This window comes from Hylobates moloch, unplaced genomic scaffold (assembly GCF_009828535.3).
Source record: "Hylobates moloch isolate HMO894 unplaced genomic scaffold, HMol_V3 SCAFFOLD_5, whole genome shotgun sequence".
Taxonomy (NCBI): domain Eukaryota; kingdom Metazoa; phylum Chordata; class Mammalia; order Primates; family Hylobatidae; genus Hylobates; species Hylobates moloch.
The window spans coordinates 11053078-11073470 of NW_026652280.1; the positions used below are offsets into that span (position 1 = coordinate 11053078).

A 20393-nucleotide genomic window follows, 5' to 3' on the forward strand; every position below is an offset into this window, starting at 1 on the left:
CTGATATTAACGTAGCCACTCTTAGGTATTTTTTAAAAACTACTATTTCCAAGTTATTTTTTTCCATCCTTTTATTTTCCATTATTTTATTTGTGAGAGATGGCAATCTTAATTGATGATCTGAGGAAGTGAGTTTCTTGTTAAGTTCCTTATTAATAGCATATAACTTGCTCATGCTTTTTGTTTGTTTGTTTTGTTTTATTCACCCTGCCAATCTCTGACTCCTACCTCGTCTATTTAGGCCATTTACATTTACAGTAATTATTGATGTGTTAGAACTTATATCTGCCATTTTATAATTTGTTTTCTTTGTGTCCTCTCTTTCTCATCCCTGCATTTCTTCTTTTGCTTTCTTGTTTGTTATTTGAATTTTTGTTTGGATTCCACCTGGCTGATATACGTACAGTATTTTTTAGTTTATCACTTTGTACAGTTTTCATACTTGTTAAAATACACAAATGTAACAGCCTTATCTACTGGAAATCAACATTTCATCACTTCAAGTGAAGTATGGAAAACTTACTTCTCTTTAGGTCATTTTACCTTCTCTATCATTAAATATCACTTTCTTGAGTATAAAATGATTTTATAATTTTTATTTCAATCAATAAATATGATTTATAAAACAAATGAGGAGAAAGACATTCTATCTTATAGATTCATATTTCTATTTGATTGTTCTTTGTTGTCTTTTGATGCTACGGGATTCTTTTATCATTTTGTTTCTGTTTACAGAATTTCCTTTGGCCAATTTTTAAGGGTAGTTCTCGCTATTAATAGCATCTTATAGCTTTCCTTGATCTGGTATCTTTACTTTCCATTCATTCCCTGAAGGATAGTTTTACCAGTTCTATAATTATCACTTGATTTTTTTTCAACACTTAAAAATGTACCAACTCCTTGTTGCCTTTGTGGCTTCAGGTGAGAAATTCACTATCATTTGAATTGATATTCCTAGCATTGACATTTTGTATTAGAAGTTCAGCATTGGTTATATAGTAACGTAAATACTATGGCATATAAATCTTTCATTTTAACTCTTATCCATAAATTTCAAATATAGATTATAGCTATGTAACAAGTAATGTGATCAATCAGGTGCTAATAAATGCCAATAAAAAGAGAGATTATGGTCATGACTTCAAACCTTGTAAATTATATTTTGTTTTATTCTTGAAATGTTTCCTTAACCTCAGAATAATTGGGTAAAAATGGTAAAGAAAAAAATTCAAATCGATTTTCCCAGTGAGTGTGTATATCATTTTTAAAAAATAAAAATATAGACACATTTCTAAAATGTCCCTCACTTATCCCCCCTTTTGGTATTCACAGCCATGTCTAATTCCCTTCCTCTCAGTGGGGGCTGGCCCTGTGACCTGCTTCTAATGAATATAATGTTATAAAAGTGGTAAGATGTGACTTCGGAAATCAGGTTATGAAAGAATGAGATTTCTATGCTGCTAGCATTCTTTCTATTGCCTTCTCTCTTGGTCACTGATGAACCGAAGAGCCATGTCATAAGCAGTTGTTTGGAGAAGCCCATGTGGCAAGGAACTGAGGGAGGCTTCTGGCCACCAGCTCCCAGAAACTAAATCCTGCCTGCAACCATTTGTGGAATCTTGGCAGCAGACCTACCCCAGTTGCATCTTCAATCCACTGCAGCTCTGGCTGACACCTTCCCTGCAGCCTATGAGAGAGACTCAGGGCCAGAGGATTCAATGAAGCCACACCTGTATTCCACAGAAACCATATTGCTGCATAACAAATTACACCAAAATTTAGTTTCTTAGAACACTAAATTTATTACCACACAGTTTCTGTGTCTGCAGTCTATTAAAAGAATGTGAATTGTCAGAAAAATGCATTTTAATCTCTTGATATTGGGAAAATAAAAACAAACAGAAATATTCTAGGTTTTCATTAGTATATATTAACCTTCTGAAGAGGTGACAGTAACAGGAAATATAAACTGACATTAAATGGTGCCTTTAACAACTTAAAATTAGAAAATGAGAACACTGTACAGATTCGTTTTCCTAAAGTGCTTTTCAAGAGTACATGACTACCTATAAGTACAAAAAACTTGGATTCTGCTACAAGCAGAATTACTGCATTTAATTCATTGCATGATTTTCCGCTGAGGGGTATGCAAAGATGAACATGTTCATGTTTACCTCTTGAAGTTTTAATAACTAATTGAATGTTTATTTATTTATTTATTATCATTATTATTTTTTGAGTCTCGCTTTGTTGCTTAGGCTGGAGTAGAGTGGAGTGATCTCGGCTCACTGCAACTTCTGTCTCCCTGGTTCAAGTGATTCTCCTGCCCTAGCCTCCTGAGTAGCTGGGGCTACAGGCACGCACCACCATGCCCGACTAATTTTTATATTTTTAGTAGAGATGGAGTTTTGCTATGTTGGCCATGCTGGTCTCCAAGTCCTGGCTTCAAGTGATCCGCCCACCTCGGCCTCCCAAAGTGTGGGGATTACAGACTGCGCCTGGCCTAATTTACTGAAAAATATTTTTAAACTGAAAACCCAAATATTGTTTTACTTTGGAAAAATGGAACCGCCAACGTATTATTTAGCTTTCCCTTTCCCATTTTTTGAATGCCAAATATAATAGCATGAGAAAAGCTTTCTATTCAAATAGCACCTTAAGTTCAGTAGCGCTTACTTTGAACACATAAAGTGGCATTAAAATCTTTAAGCATGTCAGTTTCATCAGTTTCACTTACTATGAGAATAAATCATTATAATGCCTCTCATTATATTTTGTAATATCTACCTTTATATAAGAGTAACTTCTGTAAATCAAATAACAGATAAACTGAACTGTTTGGCATCTAACAATGAAACTTGTGGACAGCGAGAAAGAGAGAAATATAAAAGAGAAAGAAAAAGAGACAGAGAAATTATCAGGAATTTACCTGAGTATTTCACATATATTAACCTATTCCCTTCTTACCAGAAACCAAGAGGTACATATATATTTATCTCTCTATGCCTTTCCAGTTTTTATTTATGGAGTGCATGTGTGAGTGTGTGATAGTGTGTATATGTAAGATAGACAAATTTTTCAGATCAGCAAAGATCTATTTTAATCATTGTTATTATTACACATAATTTTTTAAATTGTAATTTCACAGAGACTTTGGCTTAACAGAAAACATTTCCGAATACTTATAATATCATGTCAGTCTGGCTATTCTGTACTATTCAAATAACAGCTTGTGCACATTTCAATATTTTTATTTTTCTGTCTATATTTTATCCAATGAAATGTATTTTAGGAATGTAATTGAAAATCACAGTTTTTTAGCTGAAACCATTCCCCTTGAGAACTGGAACAAGACGAGGATGCCCACTCTCACCACTCCTCTTCAACATAGTACTGGAATTCCCGGCCAGAACAATCAGGCAAGAGAAAGAAATAAAAGTCATCCAAATTGAAAAAGAAGTCAAACTATCTCTCTTCACTAACAATATGATTCTATACTTAGAAAACCCTAAAGACTTTGCCAAAAGGCTCGGAATAGAAAACTCAGAAATATAACCACACACCTATAACCATCCGATCTGTGAAAAACCCAACAAAAACAAGCAATGGGAAAAGGCCTCCTCATGCAATACATGTTACTGGGATAACTGGCTAGCCATATGCAGAGAATGAAACCGGACCCTTGCTTTTTACTATACATAAACACTAACTCAAGATGGATTAAAGGTTTAAATGTAAGACCTCAAACTAAAAAATTCCGAAAAGAAAACCTAGGAAATACCCTTCTTGACATCAGCCTCGGCAAATAATTTTCAGCCGAGTCTCCCAAAGCAATGCAAAAGAAAAACCCTAAAAATGACAAGTGGGACCTAATTAAAGAGCTTTTGCACAGCAAAAGAACCTATCAACAGAGTAAATAGCCGGCAGAATGAGAAAAAATTATTCACAAACTATGCATACCGCAGAGGTCTAATATCTAGAATGCTTAAGGAACTTAAATCAACAAGCAGAAAACAAATGACCCCATTAGAAAGTGCGCGAAGGACATGAACATACATTTCACAAAGAAGACACACAAGAAGCCAACAAACATGTGAAAAGATGCTCATTATCACTAACCATCAGGGAAATACAAATCGAAACCACAATGAGATACCATCTCACACCAGTTAGAATGGCCATTATTAACAAGTTCAAAAACGACAGATGCTGGTGAGGCTGCAGAGTTAAAGGAATGCTTATACACTATTGCTGGGGGTGTAAATTAGTTCAGCCACCATGGAAAGCATTTCGGAGATTTGCTAAAGAACTTAAAACAGGGCTACCATTCAACACAGCAATCAGTCCCATTACTGGGTATATACCCAAAGGAAAATAGATCACGAAGCCAAAAAGACGTGTGCACTCATAGGCTCATCACTGCTTTTCACAATAGCAAAGACATGGAATCAACCTAGGTATCCATCAATGGTGGGTTGGATAAAGAAATGTGGTACATAAGTTACCTGATGGAAAGTCTTGACGGCAAGTTGTCCAGGTTCTTGGAATTCGGAATTCTAAGACACACAAACAAAACAACAAAAGAACAAAGCAACGAAAGCACAGATTTACTGAAGCAAACATACACTCTACAGACAGAGAGTGGGCTCGAGCAAGCGGCTCAAGAGCGCCGATTGCAATGTTCTTTAAAGTGTTTACTAAGCTAAAAGAATTTGGTAACACCTATATGTACCTTTTAGAGGCTTCCAATTGGTTACAACCTATGCGAATGAAGCATTGGCCCATGACTCATCAGAGGCTAAAGTGGAGGCTTGGCCCACAACCAATCAGAGGCTGAAATGGAGCCTGGTCCTGCAACCAATCAAAGGCTGAAGTGAAAGCTTGGCCCCAGACCAATCAGAGGTACTTCCCATTTGTGCTATAGGGGAGTGGAGGGGGGTTGTAGAGGGAGGTGACTGGTTTCTTGTCACTTAGGCATGGAGAGGTGAGGTTTTCTTTTTGGTTCAGTTCCAAGAAGTCAGTCTCAGGTTGGCCTTAGACTCCCTGTCTCCAGACCCTATTCTCCTGCCTCACATATATATATCATGAAATACTACACAGCCATGGAAAGAATGAAATATTGTCCTTTGCAGCAACGTGGATGGAGCCAGAGGCCATAATCCTAAGCTAATGAATGCAAGAACAGAAAACCAAATACCGCATGTTCTCACTTTAAAGTGGGAGCTAAACATTGAGTATGCATGGACATAAAAATGGAAACAATAGACATTGTGGACTACTGGGAAGAGGGGAGTTGAAAAACTACCTATTAGGTACTATACTCTCTACCTGGGTGCAACATACCCATGTAACAAACCTGCACATGCACCCTGTGTATCTAAAAATAGGCGTTGTAAAAAACAAAAATAATAATAGTATTAAATAATCACAGTTTTTAAAGGCCCAATTTCAAATTAAAACACCAAATTGACATGTTAAACATTTATTTGTTTCTACAAAATTTCAGGGTTTTTTTTGAAATGGAGTCTCGCTATGTTGCCTAGGCTGGAGTGCAGTAGCGTAATCTCAGCTCGCTGCAACCTATGCCTCCCAGGTTCAAGTGATTCTCCTGCTTCAGCATCTTGAGTACCTGGGACTACAGGCGTGCCCCACTATGACCAGCTAATTTTTGTATTTTTAGTAGAGACAGGGTTTCACTATGTTAGCTAGGCTGATCTCGAACTCCTGACCTCATGATCCGCCTGCCTTGGGTTCCCAAAGTGCTGAGATTAAAGGAGTGAGCCACCATGCCCGGCCAATATTTCAGCTTTAAACAATGAAAAAACTCAATTCTCAGAAAACTACAGTAGTTTTCATAATTTTTAGAAACTATTCCAATTTATAATTTTACAAGCTTCTAGAACAAAGTGATATTTGACCTAGCACATTTAGTAAATCCTTTATACTCATCATATCCCAAATAGAAGAATACAAATCTTGAAACTCTTTTGACATTGAAACTCTTGGCTCTTTCCTAAGGGAGTTTTGAAATCATTTTAGAATATTTTATTTTTCTCTACAATTATATTAAATGGTGTATATATAGTTTACTCAAAATGGTTATTATATTTTTAAAATTGAAAGAAACTTGTTTCAGTTACTAATTAACATCTACTGATTTTCTCCCTAGGAAATATATATATGTGTGTATATACATACATATATATACACATATTATTTATATATTTCAATTGGAAGGAAGGAAGGAAGAAGGAGAAGAAAAGAAGGAAGAGAAAGAACTTTGCGACCTATTGGGTTTATTATTCTGCTGCCTGCATTTGGCACGGTTTTGCAGTGCATGAGCTAACTTTTCAGATAGGACAAAACTCTGTATTTTTCATTAAAGGGAAGATTTTGATTACTCAAAATTTGTTTTCTCTCTGTGGCATTTAAATATTGTATGTGAGTCTAATTAAAGAATTAGGAAAGTTTGTATAGGGCATCCAAACAAGTTATTGTAAAATATTAATAAAGGTATTATATTTATAAAATTAATTAATTTTAAAAAGTTTATAAAATATAGCATCTTGGAAAATACAAGTTATGTATTTTGCCAGAAAGTAGAAAATGATGAGAATAAATGACTGCACTAAATTGAAGACAAGCAGCAAGTATTTATTTTTAGGCATTGCTATTAAGGGCCCAGTGAGGCTAATTTATTTTTAGTGTTTTTTCTTTGCTGACTTAAGTATGTAGTATTTGTGCCAAATTTTTGTGTAGTGTGAAGGACATGAATTTGCTTTTGGATCACCAAACTCCAATACTCTGGGACATCCTCTACATAACATAGAAAATGAACCACACTGGGAAGCCAGTTATCCTCATTTAGAACATTCTAACCACATGAATTAGATGCAAGTTCAAACAAGAAAAAAGAAATGAGGCAGTCTATCTACTTCTGACTATTAGCTTCCTGAGGAAGACTTCATAATCATGTTATAGGTTAGGTGTCCCTGCTGTAATCTCCGAGCACTGGTATCCATACTTCATAAATTTTTAATAGAGTTTGTTCCATGCTTTTAAATTATTTGATTACTCTATCTTCCACACCAGCTGTGCTGTGAGCTCAATGCAGATAAGATCCATGCTTGTTTCTGCTCACCATTCCATCTGCAGGGCTAGCACAATGTCTTTTAGAGTGGATGTTAAGTAAATATTTATTGTATGAATAAAAGAATAAATGAATGAATGAAAGATATTTAAAAGAAAATAATCTAGCAAAGATTATTTATGAAGAATTCAGAAAGAATAAATTTTCTTACCAGGAAGAAATGGTATCAATTTTCACAAACTTTTCCAGATAAGAAAAAAAGAGTTAACACATGCCAACTCATTTTATGAGGTCAATAAAACCCTGATACCAGGACCTTACCAGGACTTAATGGCAAATCTCTCAAGCTGACATAAACGCCCTGACAGAAATGTTAGCAAGAGAAATTTGGTGCTTAAAACAATTAATATATCACAAAGTTGAATATGGTCCAGAAATATAATTTTGGTTTAGCATTTGATTATCAATCACTGTGATTGACTTAATAAACCATATTAACAAAGTGGAAACACCCCAATACATGAATAAAATGCATTTGGTAAAATTTAACACCAGTTTACAATTTGAAAAACTAACCAGCTAAAAATAGAAGGGAAAGTAGTTGACATAACAGTTTTCTGCAGAAAACCTAAAGCAATCACCTTTAATTTTGAATTATTGATAGCTTTACCCCTGAAAATAGTATGAAAAGGATATGCCTCCTAATGCCACTACTGTTCAGTATTATATAAAAGGAGAGGTCCAGCCATTAGTGTGATGAGGAAAGGAAACTAAATAGAAGTGAAAATAAATAAAACTCTCATTTTGTACAATATGATTGTGTAAGTAGAAATTCAAAATAATTCACAAACTATTAAAACTAATAAGTGATTTTTAGTCAAGTTACTAAAGTCAATATACACAATTATGTGTATTTCTACACTTTAGAAACCAATATTTAGACATCAAATATCAAATTTTAATAATTAATACAATTCTATTATAGCATTATATGCATTAGGTAGCTAGGGATGTACCAGAAGATAGGTAAGCTTACATCCTATAAACTACAATACACTCGTAAGAGAAACTAAAGAATATATAAATAAGCGAAGGAATATATTATGTCTGTTTGTGGACTAGAAAGCTCAAAATTGTGAGGATGACATTTATGCATAAATCAACCTATGTATTCAATAATTCCAGTCAAAACCTCACAAATTTTATTTTGTGAAAACTGGTAAGTTGACTACTAACACCCATTTGAAAATAGAAAAAGTCAAAGAAAGCCAAAACTTTTTCTGAAAATGAACAAATTTAGAGAATTATATTATTGGATATGAATGTGATATAAAGCTACAGTAATTAAGACTATGACTCATTGGCTCAAAGAGAGACAAATAGACAAATGAAAGAGAATTAAGAGTCCGAACACGGATGCACATCTCTGGGGACCTAATTTATGACAATTCAGTATGTGAAATTATTTTTCCCTTTTTCAACAAAACGAACTAGGTCAATCACATCCATATGGAACTAACAGCTACATTACAGCTTTTAAAAAAGTCAGTTCCCAACAGAATGCTCACTAAAAGTGTAAAACAAAACTATAAACCTCCTAGAAGTCATCTAAGAAAAATCATTCATAATATTGTAGTTAACAAAGACTTTTCTAAACAGTATATCAAGCATTAACCATAAAGTAAAAATAGTTATAAAAAGAACTTTATTAAACCTCTGCATTTCTGTTCATGAGAAGAAAGACATCGTCCAGAGAATGAAAAGGCAAATAATAGCGTGAAGAATGCTTTAAGCGTGCATATATCCACTGAGGACTCATAAAGTCACACATTGACAAGAAAAAGTTAACCATATGATTTTTCAATAACATGCTAAAAACTTGAAGATGTACTTCATGAAAGACAATATGCACATAGGCAATAATCACATGGATAGTTCTTACATTATATGGTACAAAGGTAGTGCAAATTAAACCTGCAATGGAAACCAACAGCCCTTAAGAATTGTCATAGCAACATTATTCCTAATTGCTCAAAATTGAATGTACCTTTGTCTATAAACTAAAAATGGATGCAAAAATTTTACCATAGTTACTGTGTAACAATAAAAACAGATGAACTATTGCTACAGTTGGAGGAATCTCACAAACAAAATTCCAAGTAAAAGAAGCTGGCACAAAATAATACATACTGCATAATCCCAATTATATCAAGTTCAAAAAGAGGAAAAGTTACTTATGAAAACTCAGAATAGTGTTTACCTTTAGTGGTAATGACAGGAGGAAGGCATGAAGAAGGCTTCTAGAATGCCAACAATATTCTATTGCTTGATCTGGGTATTGGCTATATGGGTGTATTCTTTTTAAAAATTCATTGAGCTGCATATGTTTAAATGTATTAACTTTACATAAAGCCATCAACGTTGAACCTCATTTAAATCATCAGAAAGCAGCCAATTGCTAAGCACTATCCTTACAAATACCATGTCTTTCCAAATTTCTAGCTGTCAAGTAGCTTCCAGATTAAGCAGGAGAATAGACACGATAAACAGAATACTATCACAATATAGTGACGTGTTCTCCCACTGAAGTACAAACAGACCACAGGGGCAGCACAGAGCCTGAAATTCACAGTTCTTCACAAGTTGTAGCTCAATCAGCTATCCTGGAAAGGAGACATTTTCCTCCAAAAGAAAATACTTTGCACAAACTCAATGAGTCTCCATACGTTGTTGTAAAATAATGTAGTTTAATATGGAGATTTTGAATGGACTTAAAATACAAAATAGTAATGAAATGTGTATATATAACATATATAATGAAAATTTTAGCTTTTCTTCTACATGTATCTTTACTACAAGGAAGATATCACAAAATTCTAGTTGATTCATGCTTTAGTTATCCTACCACCCAAATTAAATTATCCAGATATTTCCTTGTCTTATGAAGTTAATACTCATTAAAACAATTGTGTTCAGATAAGGAGAATTTCATTATCAAATATTCCTTCTCTTAATGGAAATGAGACATGAGTCTCAGCAGATGATGTGGAAAGCCTTTAGCAAGTCTCATGACCGAGTAATCAATTCTCCTATGTTTACCCCTACACACCCACACACATGACTAAGAACATTTGCTTAACAACATCTTCATTCACAGTTATCTTTCTCGCGTTTATAAAAATGTTCAATCTAAATAGATAACCAACAATATTGTCTGGGCCTGCTTCAAAATAATGAGCAATAACACAAAGATAATTGAACTTGCAGAAAAAGCCTAACCACTTCCTTCATCTTCTTTGAATATATTTCCATTTGCAAAGAGTTGAGACGCAGAAAAACAGAACCAAGATAATTATTTTGCTGTTTAAATGTTAAAATGGAAAATGCAAAAAATGACTGCATATTTTGGAAGAAGGCTAAATTCAAATGTTGAGTTCCTTTTGTTCATTATGTTTATAAAAGCCAAATTTACTTTTAAATTTTGAACACTCTTTGGCAACCTAAAAATCTTTCCTCAGACTCCCAAGTGTCCCACTGAGTTCTGTTGTATGAAATCTAGAAAACAAACCCACATTCAAATGTATTTTATGCTTTCAGATAATAAGTACTATTAACAAGTCTAAAGAATTCTCAGGCATATGTAATGTGAATCAAGTGTTTTATAAAAGTCATCATGAATTGAAATAAAATATAAAAATGCATGCAACATTTTGTAACGGTGGATTTTCCTACTAGTAAAAAAAACATAAATGGAAAATAGCATAATTTTTGGTTTGACCAAATTGGGACTCCTGTGGCTTGAACACAACTCACTGTTTTCTTTCTCTCACAATGTGAAACAATGGAGCAGACAAGAGTATGTTGTGTGAATCACAGCAGAAGTTAGCTTGAATACAAAAGCATTTTATTTTCTGTTGTAATATACACTAAGGCAGACAAACTGATCATTACCCTATTTAATGCTGCTTTTAGACATTATTTCTGATCTTAAAATAGTCAATAGCTCTTCAAGAGAAATTTTCTGCAAGACTTTTTGTTCCCTTAGAAAGGGAAAAGGAGGCTGGGCGCAGGGCTCACGCCTGTAATCCCAGCACTTTGGGAGGCCGAGGCGGGCGGATCACAAGGTCAGGAGATCGAGGCCATCCTGGCTAACACGGTGAAACCCCGTCTTTACTAAAAATACAAAAACTTAGCTGGGCGTGGTGGCAGGCGCCTGTAGTCCCAGCTACTCAGGAGGCTGAGGCAGGAGAATGGCGTGAACCCGGGAGGCGAAGCTTGCAGTGAGCCGAGATCGTGCCATTGCACTCCAGCCTGGGCGACAGAGCAAGACTCCATCTCATTAAAAAAAAAAAAAAAAAGAGGAAATAGGAAGAAGACTATAGTGAAAAGTGATTTAACTTTTGAACAGGTGTGAGATCTTGGGGAAGCTTACTTTTCCCAGACTCAGTTTAAACCATAAAAATGGAGTGATTTTACCTACAGTTTATTGTTAGAATATATGCTACAATATGCACACCCAGACACCCCAGGCACAATGTAGACATTCAATACATAATCATTCTTACTACGTGAAATTCTCTTTCTGTACATGATGAATTTGTGGCTGAAGTTAAAATACAGAGTCTAAAACCAATGTTCACACATTCCTGATTACTAGTACCAAATCTTCAGTGAAGGTAGAGGGTATTATCACAAGAATCAATTCTTTGAACAATTTATTCTATTTTCTGCTTCTCCTTTGGACAATAAAAAATCTGCTACAATGAAATCAGGCGTGGGATTAATAAAATTTGGAAAGCAAAACACTTAAAGATAAAACGAAGAATGAGATACGAGAGTGTGAACAATCCTTTTTCCAAATTATCTAAAGCTATGAGAAAAATGAATTGATACATTGAAATAAACAACTCAAACTGATTTTTCCTTGGTTGCTCTCCAAATGGAATGCACATTTTACAGAGCCCTAGCCTTGTCATCAACTCTTAGCTTACAGTTACAGTACATGAACTACACGATCCAGATTTTTTAAAAAATACATATATCTTATATCTATAAAAAGATGAAAAAAAAGAAGTTAGTGCAAAACTATTTGAAAACCAAACTGGAGTTCAGTGTGTGTGTGTGTGTGTGTGTGTGTGTGTGTGTGTAAATGGAGGCGAAGGGTGGCTGGAATGAGAGAAATGATGAATCTATACTGTATTTCCTGGTCAGTTTCTTCCATTTTCATCTGTGTTCCCATGCTCTGGTTAATCGCTTTATTCTGTATCTATGGCATTGAATAACAATTTTAATATAGGTGTTTCCATGCCAGTCTATAAGCTTCTTAGTAAATAACTTGTATCTTATTTATCCTTGTCTTCACAGTGACTAGGACATGGAAGACATTCAAAAAGTGAATCTAGAGAGAACTAATTCTATAATTCAATTAAAATGCAGTTTACAATTGCCCCAATGCATATACGTGCAGTTTATCTATGTCCATTGGGCCATAACAAGTGATCTTATTCCATCCATTTGAAATACACAGATTTGTTGGAGATGAAAATATATTTGGTGCCTCCGTGTTTGTATGTGTGTAAATCAAAGAAATGAAGGAAAAAGTAAGAGAATGATTTGAAAGTGATCAGTTACTTGTAATATTTTAGAACTGTGCTCAAAGAAAATTTAGCTTTTAATGACTTAAAACCTCAGAACCAGCAAATAAAAAATCATGTTTATTTTTGTATGATTATATAAACTTACATGAAATATATAAAATATCCTGCTTTAACAAAGAATAGTAAAGAACTCCTTATGTTGCAAGGCAAGACAATCTGCAGTCTGTTTGTTAATATTCTGTTGAAAATATTTTTACTGGCAAATACTAGTGGATCAAAAACTTTAGCAGTGATATAGGTGTGTATCTGAAGAAGAAATCTGTTCTAATATTTCTGGATTATTAGTTTTCCTTAGTAAAGTTTGTGTTTGGCCTTTAAATATAAACATATTGGAGATTTTTTTTTCTTTTCAGCTTGTTTTCATTGCAAATGAAATATTTTGGGAAACATGCTCATTGCTATTATTTGTACTTAAAACACTTCTGGGACTATTTACATTTTTCAAAACCCAGGTATTCTTATTGATATTATTTCTAAACATTAAGACAATAGTTTCTGTAATACGATATTCACCTTATCATTTATTGCTCTGTCTTTAGAAATGTTTAGTAAATCAAAAGAGAGGTTTAAATAGAGAAAATTGCTATATTTTAATCTTTAATTTTCCTTTGAAAATAATATGAATATACATGATAGATTCTAGTTAATGTCTGAATGTAACTGACCATTGAATGAAGAACTAAACTACATTTCTGGTCCAAAGTCCTATAATAATGTTTCTATGAAGGAAGAAGTGTTAATTACCCAACTCTATTCATATTGTGTCTTGATGAAACCAGTTTATTTCTATTTCAGTGGCTGACTTATTGACAGAGATGCTCTAAATTGAATAAATATTTCTGGCTAACAGTGCTCAAAGCCTGTAATTAAGAAAAAAGCCTAGAAAAAAGTGATTAATTGCAAAACAATAATTTGCACAGCTAGAAAATTCTTCCATGTCAAAAAAAGATTGAAAAAATCTTTTCCTTAGAAATCGGAGTAAAGAAAATACTCATTCTGTTTTCTAAAAGCAAAACAGAAATTTTGCTGCTTTAAGGAGTTTAGAGAAAGCCTTTTATACTTCTCACTCTATAGAAAATTAATTCCATTTTTTCTCATTTTTTCTTACTAATAAAGGGCACCACTATCCTTTCAGTTTGTGTAAGCCAAAGATTTAGGTTTCTCTTACTAACCACTCTTCATCATCTTCTATATCAAGTCAATTATAAAGTCTTCCTCATTTTAACGTATAAAAATTTTTATTTACATTCATGCTTCTCTGTCTCATCCACTTTAGTCCAAATACTATCACATCATTCTCTGATAACTGAAATAGATTTCCAACTTCTCTCCCTTTCAAAAGTGTTCTACACTCAAAAACTAAAGAGAGAGATATATATATATATACACATACACACACATGTGTATATATATATATATATATAAAATTATATTTTAATTTGACTTCATCTTTGCTGAAATGTTCCCAATTGCTCTTCCATTAATTCTTAGGATTAGGTTCAAAGTCCTTTTCACAGGTAACCAAGTCTTACCTCCTGGTCTCCCCTCGCCTGGGCTCCACTCTCCTGGACTCCTTTCTCCTCTTCTCTGCTGGCCTTCTCTCCCCTATTCTCCCCTAACTAACCTACATTTCTGATCCAAAGTCCTATAATAATGTTTCTATGAAGGAACAAGTGGCCTCCTCTCCCCTCCTCTTTCCTGGCCTCCCCTTCCCTTGCTCTTCATCCTCTAACTCCTCCTTCTCTTGCCTCCCATCCCTTCCTCTACCCTTCTCTCCTTTCCCCTATCCTCCTATCTTCTCATCTCTCTGGCCTCCTGTATTAGTTGGTTCTCATGCTGCTATAAAGAACTACCTGAGGCTAGGTAATTTATGAAGAAAATAGGTTTAATTGACTCACATTTCCACATGACTGGGGAGACCTCAGGAAGTGTACAATCATGGCAGAAGGCAAAGGGAATGTAAGCCCATCTTATTATGGGGAAGCAGGAGAGAGAGAGAGAGAAGTGGGAAATGCCATACATTTATCAAACAACCAGATCTCTTGAGAACTCTATACTCTTATCACGAGAACAGCAAGGGGGAAGTCCATTCTCATGATTCAATCACCTCCCACCAGACCACTCCCCCAACACACGGGGATTAGAATTCCATAAGAGATTTGGGTGGGGACACAGAGCCAAGCCATGTCACCTCCCTTCCCCTTCTCTCCCCTGACTTCCTCTTTTCTGACCTCACCTTCCCTTCTCTCCTCTCATCTTCTCTCCATCTCCAGGTTTCCTCTGCCTGGGTACCTGGATATCCCCCTTCTCAGGCTAGCTGGGCTTTTTGCCTTGGATTACCAAAATTATTCAGCTTCCCTAGGATGTCAGTACTCAACTCCTGCATGTTAATTCTTCAGAAGGAACGTTTCTTCCAACAACAACAGCAAAAAAAAACGTAGAAGCACCAGCTTGAACTAAAATATGTATATTCACTTTTTTAACATAGGAAATGCTTAATACTTACTGGGGTCATGATTTCTTTCACTGCCTCTTTGTATTTTGCCTCCTCTTGATATATTCAAATATATCAACCTACCCAATTAATATTCAACATCTGAAAGACATACCTTCTGCTACAGAGGTATTTAGCCCCTCTAAACTATAGAGAACGCTATTCAGATTTGCTATTTTGTTCCTTAAAATGCTTTTCTATTACTTAAAGTGAACCACAACATGAAAGTTGTTTTCTGTTGCTTTATAATGACCATAATCCAGTAATCATATATAGCCACACTTTCTAAATGATTACCATGGTCCAGGAATTAAAAGGAAAATTTCTTCTGAAATAGAGTCTTTAGTTGAGAATTAAGTTGCATCACAAAGTACATCTTAAAATTTTATCACTTTTTATGAAGTGGAATGAAAGCTATTGGATACTTTAACATAATGTGAATTTCGAATATATTTTTAAATAAAATAAATAATTCAAATATATTTTCCTGTTGAAATGGTTAATCCTCCTAAGGGAAATGTGAAAATTTGCTTTTGTTTTCTGTAAACCCAACCACGATGTATAGCTTTAGCAAGCTTTTTATTTTAACAATAGAACGTTTAACAAGAAAAGATTAGGCACTGATTTGTAATGGTAAAAATCTAGCACTGCAAGTATATTAGTTGTTACACAGTTTTATTTCAATCAGCAGTGGTAGGAGAATCTTATACTTTTTTTCCAGATGGATAATTTAAAAGGTACCACATTCAGTGACTGAGTTATTTTCCCCTTTAAGTGAACATTCTCAGCATATTAAATCCTATACCTCAGCCCAATATTGGTCTCTTCTGGCTTCGGACATGACCTTCCAGGTCCAGTTTTTCTCCCTGCCTCTGAGAGTCAGCCCGCAGTCCTCTGTGCTTCACATGACCTCAGGATCCTCACCTGTCATTCCTGCCATCTCACCATGCTCCCCTTCCAGAAAGCCTTCTTCCTTTCAATCTCTTCATTACTTAGTCTATCTTGTTGAAAACTCCCTCTTTCTTAAAGACTCTTCTGCTCGCCTAAATTGTTGACTTTCTTATGTTTTTTGTTTGTTTGTTTTTGAGATGAAATTTCACTCTTGTTGCCCAGGCTGGAGTGCAGTGACAAGAACTTGGCTCACTGCAACCTCTGCCTCCCGGGTTCAAGTGATTCTCCTGCCTCAGCCCCCTGAATAGCTGGAATCACAGGTGCACGCCACCACACCCAGCTAATTTTTGTATTTTTAGTAGAGATGGGGTTTCGCCATGTTGGCCAGGCTGGTCTCAAACCCCTGATCCCAGGTGATCTACCCGCCTCACAAAGTGCAGAGATTACAGGCATGACCCACCGAGCCCAGCCTCTTATGTGTTTGTCAACATAGAAAAGAAATTTTTTCTTTCAAAGTTTCCATGAAGGCTCTATATTGTTTTATACCTCAAAGATGAGGATGTAGAACCAGAAATACCATTTGACCCAGCAATCTCATTACTGCATATATACCCAAAGGATTACAAATTATTCTACTATAAAGACACATGCACATGTATGTTTACTGCAGCACTATTCACAATAGCAAAGACTTGGAACCAAACCAAATGCCCATCAATGATAGACTGGATAAAGAAAATATGGCACATATATACCATGGAATACTATGCGGCCGTAAAAAAGGTTGAGTTCATGTCCTTTAGAGTGACAAGGATGAAGCTGGAAACCATCATTCTCAGCAAACTAACACAGGAACAGAAAACCAAACACCGCATGTTCTCACTCATGAGTGGGAGCTGAGCAATGAGAAAACATGGACATAGGGAGGGGAAAAACACACACTGGGGCCTGTTGGGTGGTGGGGAGCAAGGGGAGGGATAGCATTAGGAGAAATACCTAATGTAGATGATGTGTTGATGGGTGCAGCAAACCACCATGGTACGTGTATACCTATGTAACAAACCTGCACATTCTGCACATGTATCCCAGAACTTAAAAGTATAATTAAAAAAAAAGAAAAGAAAATTTTTCAAAACAGTCTCTCTAAAAATCATGATCCTAGAGAACCCAACCTGTCTGGAAAAAAAGCACTAAGTTTACAATTACCCAAGGGTCACCAACATTCAGGAATCATTCAAAAGTGATGGAGAATAAGATATGCTAATAATAGAGATATTATTTCCTGGATTAAGGCAGATAGGGAGAAGATGTTTCCCGAGTATTTTTCTAATGATATTGCAAACTATTACATTGGTTTATTGTTGTATTTCCATTTTAATCAGATATAAATCATATGTGCAATATTTGCTATGTCTGAACAGGGCTTACCACCTGCTGAGTGTGTATATGCAAATGATTCTCCATTATATGAAGTTTTTCAGTGAGATTTACAAATTACTTGTTTGGTTAAAAAAAAGATTAGCTAAAGACTAAAATCTATCTGAAAATTGAATTTGTGTAAGACAGCTGCTTACTACCTCTTTCCAAATTTTTTGGTGTTATTAGATTTTGTTTGTTGTAGGTTTTAAAACAGCATCTGTTGTACATATGCACTCTATTTAAAGATTAACACTTTCAAATCTATCTCTAAATATAAATTTGACTAAAAAATCTATACAAATTAAATTACACAGAATGAAAAACAAGAAGTGGTAAAATAATGTTAAGATTTTTAAAGTATACTTTTTTCATTTGTCTTCTATTGTTATCCAATTTTGAGTTCTAAAAACATTTCAGTAACTCATGTGAAACAAAAGCAAAGCAAGAGACAAACAAATGAGAAAATGCAGGTAAAACAATGTATTTTAATGACCATTTTACTATAAACATTGTATATAATGATATCTACTCATTCCTCAAGGTTGTTAAAGCAGAATAAGAATAAACATTTCTTAGTTTTTGAATCTTGAATTTATTCATTTGACAAATATTTATCAAATTTCTAGTATCTTCCAGCCGTGAAATTCTAGGCATTGAAGATGAATCAATAAATGTAAACGTCCACTCTCATGGAGCTTACCTTTGATTATATGTAAAATCTGACTCATGGAAATGAGTATGTATTTATTTTAAAACTTATGTAGCTATTTAAATTAAAAGTTTTCAAAAATTCATTTGTTACAAGTTATTTAGATGTTAACATTTTTAATAGAACAAAAACTGAGTTAAATGATTAAAAACAAATTGCTCTGAACATTATAATTTTCAATAGGTTTTTATGTACATCAAAAACTGGAAAAATAGAATTCCATAATCTATAACACAAACTATAACACAAACTTAAACTGTGTTTTTAGAGTTTCTCTAATATTCCTGAATTATCTCTCAAATACAAATATTTATATGGTCAATTTTTCTTCCTTTATGGAAAATGAGGGAATTCTAGGCTGAGAGTAAACTTTACTTTCTAAAATTTCTCAAAATATTTGAGACAGGAAAGCCAGCTGCTTTCACCCACCCGTGGCAACATGTTCAAAGCACAATATTGTAGAAGCTCAATTACGTTTATGAATGCTCCAAATTACTGCAGGCTGGATTTAGTCCTTGAATGATATGCTTTTATTAATGTAATTGAAGAGGATATTGAGAAAACAAAATTATTAGTGAACACGAAACTTTCCAAGTTTCATAATTATGTTTTTTCTTGAAACACATGATTAATCTATTTTGAAATCACAAGGCTACTTACTTCTGAATGGAAATAGCATAAATTTCAGAACATATACTTCTTATGACATAAATTTTTAAAAATAAACCATGTAAAATTCATTTTGTATCTAAATAAAACAATATTTGTTAGTATATTGTACTATAAAGGCATTAAACCTATCATTTTCTATTGCCAAAGAGCTTCATAATCTTCAGAAAAACTGAAATAAAAATGTGTAGTAAGCCGGGCGCTGTGGCTCACACCTGTAATCCTGGCACTTTGGGAAGCCGAGGCGGGCGGATCAAGAGGTCAGGAGATCGAGACCATCCTGGCTAATACGCTGAAACCCCGTCTCTACTAAAAATACAAAAAAAATTAGCCTGGCGCGGTGGCGGGCGCCTGTAGTCCCAGCTGAGGCAGGAGAAGGGCGTGAACCCGGGAGGCGGAGCTTGCAGTGAGCCGAGATAGCACCACTGCAGTCCGGCCTGAGCGAAAGAGCGAGACTCTGTCTCAAAAAAAAAAAAAAAAAATTGGTTAAAAGCAGTGAAATAACAATGGAATGATTCAAAAACCAAATGTTATTTTATTATGCAACAGAGAGAAATGTTAATACATGCAAGTATATCACCAAAAATTTTAGGAACAGCAGCTAGTAATATATTGACAAAATGCTGACTTCTTTGTCCTGGCCACTGTAATTTGGTTTATAGAATCATTATATTTATATGAACTCTTCTAAGATAAAAATAATATCCATCACATGTTTTGTTCTAATTATTTCCTTCTTAATATAAAACAAGTAATCCAATTTTAGATATGTTACTTGAAAAACAAAATAGAATGGTTGTGCAATATGTAAGCTACTTCTTATAATAGTGAGATCCAAAATGTTGATTTCACTGGGAAAGTTACACCTATAATATGAAACTTATAGATGAGTTTGTAATCTTGAGAAGGAAAAGACGTGGAATCTTAAAAAAAAAAAAGTTAGCTTTTGATGTGAAGATTAGTTGCTTAAATTCTAGTGAAACGTTCATCCCTGCTGATACTTTCTCCATGTTAGCCAAAATAAATTAGTAATTTATTCAGGCATAGAGGCCCCCAATTCTGCAATCATCTTTTTTTTTAAGTGTTTATATTTCTGGTTTTCATCCTTTGACATAGGAGAAGGTAGCAATAAAGAAAAAAACAATTTAACTAGAAAGCAGAATCCTTAACACAACTGCTGATTGATCTGGGATCCGTTTTCATTTGTTTCCTTTCCTTTTGGCATAGTTGTTTGTCTTAGCAAAGACAAGTAAAGGAATTGGATTAAAAATGTCAAAATAACAGGAAGTGAATACTCAGTGTTTATGTTTCTCAAAAGATCTGTCTTTCCAGTCCCTAAATCAGAAAATGGACGCCACGTGCAAGGAAAGCTGCAAAGAGTGGAAGACCAGATTAAACTCTTATATTTCTCAAAGCTTGCTTGGTTTTTATTTTGCCTCCCAATCATGTAAATATTTTCTTCAA

The 20393-nt window shown here is 34.5% G+C and overlaps 1 protein-coding gene across 4 annotated transcripts in view; it reads right to left on the reverse strand.

The window, feature by feature from the left end:
* The window catches only part of CCDC102B (coiled-coil domain containing 102B), a 195279-nt gene that overhangs the window by 86782 nt on the left and 88104 nt on the right, over positions 1 to 20393 (reverse strand). The window contains exon 1 of one of the 4 annotated variants that reach the window (XM_058438273.1): positions 4506 to 4650. The exons of the other annotated variants lie outside the window; for them this stretch is intronic. The gene's annotated coding sequence lies outside the window, so the exon portion shown is untranslated. Of the gene's footprint in view, positions 1 to 4505; positions 4651 to 20393 lie in introns of those variants that run through there. 4 annotated transcript variants of the gene reach the window in all.